Genomic DNA, 16,510 nt, shown 5'->3' on the forward strand with positions numbered 1-16,510 from the left:
TTCACGCCTAAACTACTGAACCGATTTGTGTGAAATTTGGTACAGACATAGTTTGAAACTTGAGAAAGGACATAGGATAGTTTTTATTACAAAAAAAAATATTATTTTTATAATTAAAATTATTCCGGACATATAGCGCCATCTATTGGTCAAATCAAAAATCTGCTGGTAGTCACTATTCCACGCGAACGAAGTTGCGGGCAAAAGCTAGTACTCTATAAATTCTTTTTTTATGCAACCATCGAAGCAAAATCAATTTCATCGAGATTCGATTGAAAATCCATGCTTAATGCTTTGTATGAATATGCTTAATGATACACATTTCATTTACTTGTACAGAAACAAAAAAGGACGAACTTTTATCCCGCACACAGTAAACAAAAAAATATTTTTCAGTTAATTAAAGCCTCAAATTAAGGGGCAGCGTAAACAAGTCCTCATTACCCACTAATTTCCTAAACAAGAAGGAACACCAGTGTTAAATAACCTTAAATATAATGGAGCATTACCATTAAACTGCTCCGCTTCGGCTCAAAAACCGCAACACGAAATTAATATAACAAAGTGGAGATAACTATGTATAATGAACGAGCTTGTAACAATAAGCGCCTCTGGCCGTTGTTTTTGTTCGGGGATCCTCGTAGATAGTGCCTATCTGCGGGGTAAGTTAGCCTTAAGTAAACATTATCTGACTTGCGATAGTCCGACCTCTCCCGATGTCTGCCGACCTCCCCCGACCTCTCCCCGCTCCTGGCCAAATTAGTTTTTAACACTAACATCAAAGTAGGCAATAACAGTGTTCGTAAGTTGATGTGAGTTCCCAATTTGTTCTCTGATTGTTTGCTCGTTAATGTGAGTCAAAATTACTTGGAAAACCAAAATAAAATTACTATTTCCGAAAATTACGTCCATATTTGTTACAAAAGCATACAAATAGAAATCACGAAAAATAATAATGAATAGATTAAAATTACAATGAATTAAGTCTTATTCAGACAATTTTTTTCAGAAATAGACCACAGCTAGCTATAATAAACATTGAAAGTTTCAAGGCCATTGAATAAATGTATAGGCATTTATCTAGTTCACGCAATTTCTTTTGACGTAACTCTAGATGGAAACTATTTTGACGAAATTGAAACAGCCACATTAAATACTACAAATGTACAACTTGACGTTTACCAACCTTTTTCCTCTACCACATAAAGTCTAAATAATGTACATCCACTTCATATGTAACTCGAGAGAACATATCACAGTCGTACGAAACTCTAAATTACTAAAAGCAAATTCAAATAAGATGTCAGCACTACATATGTTGGCGAAGTTACTTAATCATTTCCCACAAATATCGTGTATCTCCGACATTTTTGCTTTCAGTACTATAACGTAGTTCTAGCTGTACCTATTGCACTAAAGTTGTATAGAAATACTACCGATACGTGAATGCAGGGATATAAAACATAGTGGAATTCAAATATAGTTACTGTGGTATTTCATACAGGTGGTGTCCATGGCTTAGCATAAATTCTTTTAGCATTTTAAAGGTTGTTGATACCCATCTCGTGTGGCTAATGCGTTATGTTAGTATATCGAATACTATTTAAACTATTCTTAAAAACAAAAATATCTTAACCAGAAAAGAGATGATTAAAAGCATAAAACAGCTAGACAAGACACAAATTAAGCATACATTTCAAAATCACTAATTACGCAAAAAGTGCACTTTATAACATTGACTTGAATACGCAATCTTGTCGGACATAATGTAAAAGTTTTACTTCAAAGAAGTCACTGGGTATGTCATACAGCCTCTTAATAATGCAGTCACGTAATAAACGCTAATGAAAATTGTTCGGCGACAACCGAGTTTCAGCCATTTTATTTCGTGTTAGGCACATCAAAGGAATATAATTGGGACTTCCGACTGTTTATTTGCTCTCAACATACAGTCATCAACGGATAATCAAATTTTATACAAGGAAAAACAAAGCTTATTCTGTTTTTTAATATTTTTCAGTTGTTCAGAGTTCAGAGAATTCGGACGATGTTTTATTAAAAATATTTCATTCGCAGGAAAACTCTGTGTTACTAGGTTCTGTTTTCTGTATCTGCGCAAATGCAACAGGCATACAAAGGCTCAAAAATGTATTGTATATCTTGCGTATTGTAAATAAAAATATTTGCAGAAAACGTACTTACCACAATGTATTTTGAAGTTTACGAGTATTTTTTTAAACTGATTATATTCAGATACTTGTGGAGACAGTTTCGCCATAATAAAATAAATTCCTATTCATCGTATCAGCGAAAAGACGTTTACTAGACAAAGCCCTCCCCCAAGGTCCGCCAGTTTGCTCGTTCTTCTGCAACCCTCTTCCCCTGCTATCCGATTGACCATTCATCGTTGGGAATTAATGTTCGTTTTCCAAAACTACAAAAAAGATAACGACTTTAAAAAAACGGTCGATGAGAAGCTCCTTCTTTTTGAAGTCGGTTAAAAACCGGCCATCAGACCGCAATTTACTATTTAAGTATAAATTATTATGGTACGTTCATCATATTTTTTTTCCGATTCCTATGTACCGAAAACAAGTAGGTATTTATTAAATCGAAATACGATACTAAGTTTTAAATTGGGCAACATTGGATAAATGCAATATTTATGTTATTTTGTATAGTATTTCAAGTTCCACATTCGTTGTAACATGAAACCAAACTACTGTTCCTGGAAATGAATTTTCAGCTTTTCGGTTTCAGGGAATAATTATTGTTTAAAAAATATATGTGAATACTTGCTCTGTGAACTTGGACTATTAATCCTACAGTCATTGAATTGATGCTCGGGTTAATCCTACTGCCTGGATTGGCTCCCAGTACTAAACGACGGGATATTCAATGTACGGAATAATAATTATTACACTGTTATTGGTAAACCTGAAAATCGTTGAAAATTATTTATTCAACATGAAGGCTTTTTTTCAAGCCAAGGTATGGATAACTTTTTGATACAAAATAATGTGATACTCTCGGAAATAATCTTTACATGTAACTTTACGATTAACTTCATAATCAACTTTAAAAAAATGAATGGTGCTTTATTAAAATTTTACTTCATAGATAGTAGGTATGTGAATATGTACCTCATCAAGTTTATTCTTTTATACATACATTTATTACATAAAATTATCCTTTATCTAAACAGAACAAACATAAAAGTTTTCTTACTTTCTCTAAAAATAAAACTACATAGTTGCAAGCAGACGTATAATGAGAAATTCATTGGCTCACTGCATCTGCCAGATATAATAACGCAGAACAAATTAATATCGATAAAGATGCGAGATTTAATACTGGAAATAGCAACAATAAGTTTTGCTATCACCTCACATTACTTTATGGTCGATTCCTTCGCAAATTGTAACCACAGAATGCGTATGTGTTTGTGCAACTGTCTGTACGTTAAAGAAACATGTAGGTAGCATCTTAGAGCATTAAACCAGCGGGATCAACCATGAGCATAAATCTTTACGCACAATTTACGCATCGGTGAGGCAGCATAACAAAAATACTGATAAGCTCACTAATGCATTTTCGATCACAGGTTAAAGCAGAATCGAGAAACATACGCTTAACTTTACGCTCACTTTTACATTTTTTTTTTTTAATAAATAAATAATGTCGGGACACCTTTTCACACACGATGGGTTAGCCCCATGGTAAGTTATTAATTAACTTGTGTTATGGGTGCTAACACAACTGATAAACTACATATATACATATTTATATATAGGTACATATTGTAACACCCAGACCACGGCAAACAAGCATGCTCATCACACAAATGTCGACCGAACCGGGAATCGAACCCGGGACCTCAGGTCCGGCAGTCCGGCATGGTGACCATTACGCCATCGAGGTCGTCAAACACATTATTATGACTTCATATTTAAGGCTGTCATTGAACGTTCTTGGCAGTCGTTACGAATAGTCAGAAGCCAGTAAGTCTGACACCAGTCTAACTAAGGGGTATTGGGTCGCCCGGGTAATTGAGTTGAAGAGGTGACATAGGGCAGTCACTCCTTGTAAAACACTGGTATTCTGGTGCATACGGTTAGACTGGAAGCCGACCCTGACATAGTTGGGAATAGGCTCAAAGGATGATGGGGATAATTTTAGGCAAAGGAGAAGACAAAGCGAAGACGTATCCAGTTGGTTCAATTTGCAGTGCATCATCGATACCTAGTTTGAAAGTGTGTGAATGTGTTTGTATTCACGATCTCATCCGTATCACCTGCTACAGATTACTAGGCCGCAGGACTTACTTGGAAGTTACCAAGCATCCTGTCACATTACGTTGATTTATTTTTGAACGTCTTGTCGCCATTTTGGAATGGTAATGGCAGACTTAGAAATGTCGCCGGTTATAATGAACTTTGTTTCCGAAGTAGGGTGTGTAATTTAGGTTTATGGGTTATCGTGTCATATTTATAACTACTATTACAGTTATTTTAATTAATTAAAAGAAAAATATTTATAAGCATTACCTGTTGCGTCATTTCTCATTTCTTTCTTAAAATCTGCGCCTAAAAATAGGCTCGTGTAATTTGCAGCTTAATTGATTCTACTACTATTCCATTAATAAAGCCTTCATATTCATCAGCTAAAACATCAGGATTGCTATCAGAAAAACTAAATCGGCAATGGAACACGCACGTCCTTATTGATCCAAATCGAAAAATATCTTCATCGAAGAATCAATTAGCGGAGTACGTAATCAAATACCAAGTCAATTAGTAACATGAAATTAAAATATAAACCCGCTAAAACATAACAAACAATAAGCAAAACTCAAAACTTATCGCTATGTTAACCTTTTCGTACTTAAATAAAGTTATTCCTTAAAATATTATTATAGCAGAAAGGTATGAAACTAGGTCATTTGACTTGTTGATATTATGATCAAAGTTGTGTACCCGTAAACCCTTTGGATAATAAACGCTTCACAGTTAAGACCTTCGAATAATTCTGAGTCACAAACTGAAGATTAAGTAGACATTACGGAAATGTTTATAGAAATAAACTTGAAACTCTCTCCGCCTCTGTAAAAGCGCTTTATCAAATCATAGCTTACCTTTTAAATGGGTCGTATCTTCAAACTGCTTTAATAGGTTGATGGCTTAGAAAATGAGTTATACATTTCTGCATTACGTTTGTTAAGTTCGATTCTTAGAACATTTCTAATGTTTATTAGTTTACATAGACGTGTTTATTCACATTCACGTCAATGTCTATAACGTGCCCACAATACGAAGATAGATAGATAGATAAAACATTTATTCAGACAAACAAAAAGACACCACAAAGATACACAATAAGAAAAATAAAACAAAACAAGAAGTGGGTAGAAAGAGAAACATAAAATATGAAATACAATCAGAGATTAACGGCGCGCTGCAGTGTCTTACGTTTGCACCGAATGGGAGTCCAACTCAGCATGTGTCAGGTAGAATACCTGACGCTGGTATTCTGCTGGATCCCTAAAAATGACGCACGGACGTCGAGTAGACTATTGGTGTGTGTGCTGTGTGTATTTGAAGTAAGTGTTTTGTTCTGTGTGTGTGTTGTGCTTGAATGTGAACTATGATTAAGAGCGTGTACGCGCCATTTGGCCTAAAATGGTACTTTTCAAACCACTGTTTCTCAGTAACTACTTTTCCTATAACTATGTTATTTTTTAATAACGCAAGGTAATTTCACTGTCTATATAGTTAATTGAACATAATTTTCAATTTGTGTAGTTTAAATACTTAAAACCCCTATAACGTAACAGATGTTTTATAAAATTCCCGTTCAGCGTCTATTTCGAAGCTTAAATTCATGTGAAAACAGTGGCAAATCTAATCATATTTATTTTTTTACTCATAGACGAAATCCTCATGCCTATAGTTAGTTGAAAACATTTTTTGATTTAGGTCTCTATCTTTCAGAAAAAAATATTTTAACAATGTGAAAAATTGTGAATTTCAAATGCTTTTTTTACCTATCTATCTTACTTAATTTAATATAACAATTATTTACTATAGTAATATAACTCTTTCTTTAAAACATAAACTTTATATTATAATTTAATCTCTCGTTTTTATTTTTTTATAAATTATTTAAAAACTACTATAAAACGCTGCACGCGAGTCAACTCAAACCAGACCGCCGCAAGGCTTCACAGAGAGAGGACGTGTCGCTCCGTCACATCGCGTAGGGTGAATAACCTCTGCCGTGGATACCGAGAATAGAGTACATTTCAAGCGCGACCAACAAATCTTGATACATTACTATTTTATTTAAAGCTCAATTTTGAAGCATATTTTTTTTTATCGATTGTCTTGAAATTTTGTTTGAATGTTCAGTTTTAATGACAATGTATGATTCTATATCCAATATGGCGGTATACCCAAGATGGAGAAAAAAATGTTTTTAATGCATTCCTACGCGTGTCGCGAGTCTAAATCCAATATGGCGGACTAATTAAGCTAGAAATCACTTATTGCAGATGTCTGTTACCAATCGAGCTATAATTTTTTTTTTCATTTTGGATGTACCCAAATTTTGACTTTTGATTTCGAATAACTTTTGAAGCATATAGGATAGATAACTTAAAACTTTATTTGCAATGGTAAACCCAAGCTCTTTACCAATATTTGGCTTTCCGGCAATTGTTGTTATTTGACCACAATTTTTCGGTCTGGATGGACTGGACCATTCATATAAACAATCAATTTTTCAAATCGGTCCAGGCGTCTTTGAGAAATCGAGAACAATCAAATTGAGAACAATCACAAAACAATCTAATTGAAACCTCCTCCTTTCTTTTTTTGAAATCGGTTAAAATACAGAAACTCTTAACATTGTCATTAATCATCAGTCGACTATTTAGTACTGTTGAAAATTGTATGTAATATACAGAAAGTCCTCAAAACCAAGGTTTTCATAGGTGCCCGATTTTTTTGCAAAAGAGTGTAAGTATTAACGACTTATTTTCATGCTTTTATATTTTAGACATCCATAGACTTACACTATTTTCCCGCTATTAACCATTTACTAAATAATATATTTTTTGTTCTACCAATTTCACTCGAAAGGATCAAAATGGTTTGTGTGACTATACGTGAAGTATGATAGGCACGCACACAGCCGCGACGCTAGTCTGCGCGGTTTTTTGCGTTGAATTACCTAAAGTTGACATCGCGCGCCGAGCGTACACGCTCTTAATATTGAAGTGTAGAAATGTGTTACTAGGTAAACTACTAGTATTAGTTCTCTCAGACTACGAGTGAACCGGAATACGGCGACGAAACACCATCACGGCAGGTACCTGCTTTCGCTATATTATGGACGTGTTTGAGATCGTCATACCAAGTTCTTTTTGTGAGTTAATGAGGAACTTTCGAAGGTGTATTCTAAAAGTACCAAGAGTTTTTAAGATCTAATATGTCCGTTCGTAGAATCATTGCTAACTGACCGCTTTATACTACGATACGCGTATAAAAAATCTTACACCCTCTCCATACAAAATACAACGACATGGCATAAAATTTATCTAGGTTATAAAAATTCTATAGGTAGATGTATAGTTTTTCGGTCGCTGGGCATATTGCTGGCAGGGAGCCAGATCAAATACTAGTTCTAAGGCAGAGAGCCTGCCTAGGGACGGGACGACACTTAAATTTTAGATTTTTCGTACTTATTCGTGACGTGTTCCATAAAAACATGGAAGCACACATGCAATTTATCTCTTTGTTTTCATATGAGACTTTGTGAGTAAGCTGCATTTTTAAGACCATATTAAAATTTCACGTTTTTAATAAGACTGTCTTGTTGCTTTAGGTCTAGCACTGGTACTCAGCTGAGTCCGGTTGGACTGGAGGCCGACCCCAACATTGTTGGGAAAAGGCTCGGGAGATGATGAGTTACTTAAGGTTTTGTAAGCTGTAGTTACCAATAAGCAGAAGGTACCGTATTCATCAAAATTAGGTATGAATTCATTTTTACAATAGCGACATATAGCTGATTTTGGATCCTCTTACAACCAGCCTGCTTAGTTCAAGTGCTGTTGACATGCGCAATTACTCGTTTACCTTAACCATCAGGGAAAGCTGACTGTTACATAATAACACTTCAAAAGACACGTGTCACTTTCCTCACTCAATTAAATATAATTGAGGTGTCTTCGACATACATATATCGGGCGTCGTCAACCTGTCACCAACTTGCCTCGGCTACTTCAAACCTCTGGATGCAATTGTACTGAACCAAGTCGCAGTACACGGTTAGCGAGCGAGCTCTAACGTGGTATGCAAATATTATGAACTTGCGAGGTTAGGTTTATAAGAAGGCGGGTAGGAGTTGAACGCAGCGTATTTTTTTTATATTTTTCAATGGTAAGTGAGTGCTAGAGACATTATCTACGTGCAACAACTGCTACAGTATCAGTTTATCAGTTTTGTCTTCGTTAAAGATGGACGAGTTTTGAAATACATTTCAAATAAGCAATGATTCTAGTAGATTAAAAAAAATCTTAAATTAAAACACCACCCAAAAAAACAAATGCCTACCCCGCTATCACTACCATCAGTATACTTAATTATGTGTTGGATGCAAACTTGCATACAGTAAGTCCTAAGCCAGAATATTATTCCAAAATACAGACTTGAATTATTGCATTATGACGGCTCCATTTAGGTTCCGAGTTCTGCATTTCAAATCGCTATTACACCCGCTGTAATAAGCACATACCCTTATTATGAAGAAACGTTCTATATTTGTCTAAAATAGGGCTTCGTGTCATTAGCGCTAAAAGAGATACAATGGAAAATGTCACTTAAATCGCATATGGGCGGGAAAGCCAAATATTAGTAGGTGTAGGCTCCGTTGTCCCCCTTGGGGACTGACTGTGGGTAGTAGAACTTTCGCTTATTTCTATAAAGTTTATTTATTTTTGACACGCTTGTATTAGCTTCCTTTTAACTAACTATGTATGTTAGAAAATCTTGGAATCTTAATTTGGCTCACTTCCCAGTCTTCGATTAGGATGACATTTTTTGTCTGACATTTGAGAAACGCTTCAAAAACCTTAAAATTCTCAATCTTTTAGACAAAAATCTCTACTTTATGTACAAGATCAAGCAGTCTTTTAGTACAGAATTTCTTCTCTAAAAAAACATCCCGTCATCTATTTAATGTTAGAGTACATACATTACGTAGTTTCTCGTACAAAATGTCCTGGAATTTACTTTATGTGCCTAGTAGAAGTGGAACAGGCAGCTTCATTAATCTTTTCGATACAGTTTCTAGGAAGTCCTGATACTACAGACGTTACTGTCTAGATTTCCTAAGATTATTTCTTATTTACAAGCGATTTTGATCTCTATTCATTTGACTTTAGGTGAAGATTTCCAGTTATGAGGAGTTAGATAAACTGCTTGTGAAGGATGTCGTAATTAATAACACATTATGTACGAGAAATAACATATTATAGCTATTTTGTTTTTGAGACTGACAGACAAAACTGCTGTTTTGGGAATATACCTATTTCTCATTTAGGTAATGTTGGGAGTCGAAATAAATCGAAACACGTTTCTAAATATCGATTTAAATGTTTCAAACAATAGATGAAGTGTCTAGATTTTTCTTCTTTTTTACCACAATTAAGAGAGATAGAAAATATTTCAGTCTATTTAGGTGTATCTAGCTAGCTATTTTCTTGTTTGAACAGAGTTTGTTAATTAGAATGAACTACTAGCTAGCATGTTTAGAATGGATTTGTGAAATAATTTATTTGCCAGAATTTTGTGCATACTACATTATCATCCAAATACATTTTGGTTAAATGCATAAATTCATCAACACAGTAATTACTAGATATTATTAATGCATTAGTATAAAATATGTAACATACATAGGTTCATTTAGTTTGCATTTATTCACTGATAATTTCATCAAACAAACTGATGCGTTTGATATATTGTCAAAGCTTTAAGGTTTTTTTTCAACAAATAACATTCTTCAAAAGTAAAACTACATAATAAACAAAAAGCCAAGCACAATAGGACTCCTAGACATATCTTTGACAAAGTTTATTCTATACTGATTGAATCTAATATTTCTTTGAAATTCAACATGTACTAGTGCTTTGTACAAATAATACTTAAATACAGACATAGTATTGAATATATAGACTATAATAATACTGAGAAAGCTCTCAGTTAAAACAAGGTCTCGTGTAGTACTCTGCTAAGATAACACAGTCGCTTTGTTTTTATAATATCTGGCGAGGGGATGGGGTTACGATATAATTGGAACGCTTTAGTATTTATTTCGTGACTATTTATTTATTAAATACAATATTTTTTTGACAGAGTAATTTCGAACGCCTTTATTTTAATGGTATTTGAATACAAAATAGGTAATGTGCTTTCACTCGAAAATTATATTACTACGCCCACACCACTATATTACGTATCTATACTTCTGCTTGTATTACATGAAAGATATATTTGATTTTTTAAAGTTTCACTTTTACAAGGTTTAAAACTGGAACTGAACTCATCTCGTTTTAATTTGAAACTCTTACAAAACTATCGACAACATCAGTTAATTTTGTTTTAAAAAAAACATTCTAGATTAAAAATACGAGTGTTCGGAAACAGAAGCGACCCAGTTTAGGTTTCAACAAAATGTTACGAGCGCTGTATGTATCCAGCGGTGTCCCAGCAGCAATTTAGAACTCATTATTTATTTAAAACGCACGATCCACACACGACCGAGTTATGTGATTAATGGTTCTGCTAAATACCATTTCCACGCTAGTGGCGAATTGGGTTCTTAAAACGCCAAAGTGGACGCCAAGTGCCAAAATTTGGGTCAAACGACGGCTGTATCGCCCGACTCTTCTCCGACCAAATGTCGCACCTCATTTTCCGTCACTTAGCACCACGCCGGCTCTTATTACCAGAAAACTTATGTTCGCTCGAAAGCACACTCAATGTCAACTCTGTGTTCTAAGTGGGAAGGGTATATTTCCAATACACCAGTGGGGTATTGTAGGGCAGGAAAAATTAAGGCACTTTCTTTGAACGCCCAGGTTTGATGAGTAGCGCCAAAGAACTGTGTTTTTAAGAGTCTTTAATACCTATGTATGAAAAAAGCTACAAAGGTTTTAATATTCAGACGGTGTAACGTACTCGGGGTAGAGTGTCGTTGGGTTCCCGAAGTTGGAACTGAAGGGCCGGCCGTAAGGACATTTTCTGCTCAAGATACTTTTTATCCAATTGTTGCGGAGCGGCGACAGAGGTGAGTAACAAAATATGGGTTTTGTGGATGCTTATTTACGTTATATTTTTTCTACTTTTTCATTTAATTGAAGAGGGGGAAACAAGGAATAATAAGAACTTTAAATAACTCGGGATCAAATGACCGTAAAAAAATAATAATTTTATAGCAAAGATGTTCTTAAAATTCTTGAATCTTTTGCCCAGCTCAAGCAAAACTGTTTCCAAAAGTAAGTAAGTGTAAAATAAAATCAAGTAGGTGTTGGTAAGTGCGACATAAGTATCCATGTTAGTCTAGTCGGTCAGGTCGGAGCTAAGAAAACATGGCTAATGGAGACACACGGCTGTGCCTGTGTAAATAACTGACGTAACTCTCTAACAGAGGGAGGCTATTATTGAATCCTTCGATACGATTTCGATGTTTTATGTTTATATATATTTTGTATATAGTATTTTATTTTTAGTTTTGTATAAAGATAAGTAGTTTAAGTTTGTATATATGTATAGTGTGTACATTGAATAAAATAAATAAATAAAACTGTAACAACGAATACAAAAAATTTCGAGGGATAGTGATAATCTTAGCTGAAATTGTTTATGACGCTCAATGGAGCAGGAATGAAATGAGACGAAATATAGTAGGAAGATGGAGGGCACCATGAACCCCTTAGATTCCTTGCATGAGAAAGAAGTTTCTTAGTATATGGGTGATATCTAGGTAATAAGATTGATCGGGAGCTACCTCAGTGTTTGAAGGTCCAGCTATCACACAAAAAATAAGACGTTTGATTTAGTTTTTTTCACAAGCCTACAGAAATCAGTAGTTTAGGTATCTCAAACTTACAATATTAGTACCTAACTATATACTAGCGAGTACTTTGGAAATAAACCCCTAGTCCACTTGGGCAAGGTAGCTTACTAAATTTGATTCTTTACATGTTAGAAGGTAGAAATCTCACGCCTTAAGAAAGTAAATTTAATTTAGTTCAAAATTATATTTAATTCAGGAAAACAAAGAGCTTTGATTGTATACTCCTGAAGCAGTTAATTGATAAACGACGTAATATTTTAATGATTTATGAAAGGCCTTTTCATTATTATTTACCTATTAAGTTTTATAAGAAAGAATGACTTTTCTAAACATTAATTTTCTTAATATAAAGATAAATTGCTGTTACATTTTATGACAGAAATATATTGTAAATATTTAATTAACTTCATACATAGTAAAACAGTTCCTAGAAATTCTCTTCGTCACATGAGACATTCTCCTCTCACGTTCCTGTTTTTATTCGGCCTGTGCCTGTTGATCAATTAACTTTTAATTTAAGTATAGTAAGTTCAACTCAGTCGTGCGCGCGGCCTTATGTGTGGGTAACCCTTGTACATATACAGTGACTTTGTGTGCGTGACAAGAGGTACAGTCGGGTACAATACAGTTATGTAGGGGTTGTATACGGGTGTTTAAAGAAAAACAGTTATTACGTAATTTAATGTTTATTTATTTATAATGATTATGAATCGCTATTTGAAAAATCAAATGATGAATTTTCGGATTCGCTACTCTCCAAGGTGAATTATAAATTCTGACTCCATGTCAAAATGTCTATAGTATTCTTCTTTTTTCTTTTGTACATGTCGACAAGTATTACGCGACATCCCATCATCAATTTGACTTAAACGTTCATTTATGAGTTTCATTATTTTGTTATTTTGGTCGACATTATGCGAAGAAATATAATTTTTTAAAATTCCTACATATTTTGTTTACATTATTATACTAGGTTATACCTCTTTTTACATTCTTAGTCCACACTTTTATATAGTGTCGGCGTACCCCGAGCTAGAAAATATGTAAGGAGTATTTAATTCTTAGATACTGTCAATGTCAATTTGAAAAGACTTATGAGAAAATAATGAAAAACTATATTTAATAATAAAAAGCTTTGAATGTTGTTTTTTTTTTTGAAACGCTTTATCTGACTTCTTAATAATTTCTCCGTGAATAACTAGTATTTTCGTAAACGACTGTACCCATAAGAAAAAGTGATAAGAACACGTCATGCTCGGACGACGTCACTGTCACACGAATGAAAGTTGTATATTTACAAGCCGACGCACACATAGGGCCGCGCGCAAATCTGAGTTGAACTATCTATAACTTTAAATATCGTAGGCACTATACAGTTACTTTTAACGCAACCTCTTATAAATTAAAGAAATAAACTGCCCCTTTTTGACCTAGTGCAAGGTGTTCGTGCGTACATAATTTAATCAACCAATAAAAAAGGTGCAAACCATAAAAGCCCCAAATTGTATAAGTTGACCCGTGCGGTCCCGGCACAAACATTCTACCTCGTTGTCAGTCAAAATAAAATCGCCATCGACTGCCGATGGGTATCGCTACTTCCGGTAGGTACTGGCCAGCGGCTTCCGGCATCGATCGTCCACGGATACAGCTATTGACCCCCCATAATAGCGCCGACGGCTGTTACACCTACCAATATTACTCCACTCTTTACGAAACAACCCTTAATCAAAAAGACCTTAACACAGTAGCAATAAGAACGATAATCCTACAGCATATCCTCCCCTATGCGACAAGTTGTGCGCCGTGAAAACTTTTATAATACCCCCGTTATGTGCTAGTACGCACACCATACGTCTCATTTTCGTATGCAACAATCGTGTGAGCAAGTTTGTTGCGGTGCTGTTATGAGATTGCGCGATCACGTGTTCCAAACATCTCTGTACGGTAGGATATGGCAGGAATCCTCGAAACCAAACGTGCAACATCTGCGAAGCTCCGGGCTCCGGCCCCGGCCACGGCGAGCTGGCAAACAAACGACTCTGCCTAACAGCCATTCGGGCTTGAAACTTCGGAGCCCTAGGGGTCCGAAACATTCGTATTTCTCAAGAAAGCCTCTGTTATTTAGAACAACAAGCAGATACGTCTAAGAATGGCATATTTATTAGACTGCCGAATTCAGTATAAGCGACTTTGTTGAACAGACTTTACATTGAAACCAGACTTTAGTTATTACAAGAAATGCCATAAATGTGTCGGGAAACTGAGACTGTTATATTTCTTAAGTAAAATATTATGGAGTAAGTTGCCCGAGTTTCTGCGCTGAGTTAGACATTATGGCTCGTATTAATTGCGGTAAGTTCCAGGTATATTGACCAATTGGTATTTGAGACTGGCACTCTAAATGTGCAATCTGAATCTTAGACAAAAGACCAGCCGAACGACTACAATAGGTGACCATACAATGCTCTAACAATGCCAAAATGAGCTCTAGAAAACAGAAAGCTAAAGCGAGGAAAGCTGATTGCTCAATTTGCCGACTTATTACAGGAAAAGTTGCAAAGTGTCATTAATTTCCTACAAAACAAAGAAATACGCGACACAAAATCGCGGGTCGTGTGTCAGTTCCCGGCAAGACGTGAAATTAACAAGCCTAGCACCCGACCCCGTTTGTATCAGCTCCCGTCTAAATTATAGTGCCAGTCTTTGACTTCACGGTTTGCTTCCCTTAAGAACTTTTGTCTTTCTTTTGCAAGAAGCCACTCTGCCAGTAAGTGCAGCTACCTAGACATTCCTTTAATTGATGTAGATCTTTATAGCGTCGTTACTTTTTTTATCAAGTCTAACAAATAAAACTAGAAATAAATCGTCATCTTCCGAGCCTTTTTCCCAACTATCTTGGAGTCGGCTTCCAGTCTAACGGAATGCAGCTGAGTACCAGTGTTTTACAAGGAGCGACTGCCTTTCTGACCTTCTCAACCCAATATAAATAAAAATAAATAAAGTATAAATAAATACTTCGACTAATCAAACAACAAAATCTCAGACCTAATCTTTAAATCACAAAGTCTAAACAGCGAACATAGGCCATTAACTACACTTACAAATTCAACTAAACACACTTTCAACCGGATTAATATCAGTCATTAATCAGAAATCTATTTTCTGTGTCCCATCTGGGTGGTTCGCCCGCACTAATTTCCCGCGCTAATAAGCCGTGAAGGAATCGGCGCGCGCGCACCGCACACGTGGAGGCCGGATACACCGGTCATGCAATATATTAGGCCTGTCATGTCACCCATTGCCTTTTTGCCCTTTTACCCGGTTATAAATTTGTACTAAAGCTCACAACGTATCGGAATTCCCTTGATGAATAAAGTATTCATTACAAATGTGATGAAAGACGTCGTTTTTAAAGATAAGTGGAGCGTGTCCGTTCGCTTTCTATTTGTGTCTCTTCGTGATATAATATGTCTACATCAGAGACGAATTAGTTCGTTAATTTCTGCTATTCAAGATGATCATCAAGATCTTAAAATAAAAGTATTACTTGAGCTGTACACACTTATTGCACGGGTTGATTTTAAGTAGGTACTTATTTTAGACTTCCATCTGAGAAAGATCTCCATTTTGCAGTCGTTCGAAACTCGTAATAAATAAAAGAAATATCTCGAAGATTTATCCGTGTGCCAAAATAGACGTCGTTTTCATATTATGACCGTAAGAGGTTGTCTAAACGGATAAGCTCTATCTTTAAGACTTGTTTTCGCATTTCGGCAGACTTCCTCTGACCGTCATAAACCTCTCATCTCGAATATCGAAGTATAGAATAATTCTATATAGGAAAAATAAAACGTATTTTATTTTAGCATTTAAATACTCTGGTGGCAGTAAAATGTATGGACTATTCATATTTTTACTTGTAAGTAAACTCATAAAAAACTATACATTCGTAAGCATATAAAATGTGCTTAAATATATCAAAGTCTCAGCATTGTCAATCAACTTCATACAATAAATTGATATCATGCCAAAACAGCCAACATCAACGCAAACAGATTTGTCGAAAGCGGCTCACGATTCACGAAACATTTCACAAAAGCCCAAACAAAATGTAATGACACATAAAGGATTATTTCAATCCATTATAAATACATATGTTGTATAATTTATAACGTACGACAAACAATATAGCACTCATGAACGTCAAATTAATTACGCGGCGGCTAGTGTAAGTTGACACTTCTGGTTGGCGCCACTTGTTCTGTCAATGTCAAATTCAGAATATAAAGTTGTGGTTCCACGTTTCGCCGGCTGCCAAGTTAAACTGGTCACTCCGCATAGCTTGTGAAGCGCCGACCACCCGCGACTCCGA

The sequence above is a fragment of the Helicoverpa armigera genome, chromosome 8, assembly GCF_030705265.1.
Source record: "Helicoverpa armigera isolate CAAS_96S chromosome 8, ASM3070526v1, whole genome shotgun sequence".
NCBI classification, from domain to species: domain Eukaryota; kingdom Metazoa; phylum Arthropoda; class Insecta; order Lepidoptera; family Noctuidae; genus Helicoverpa; species Helicoverpa armigera.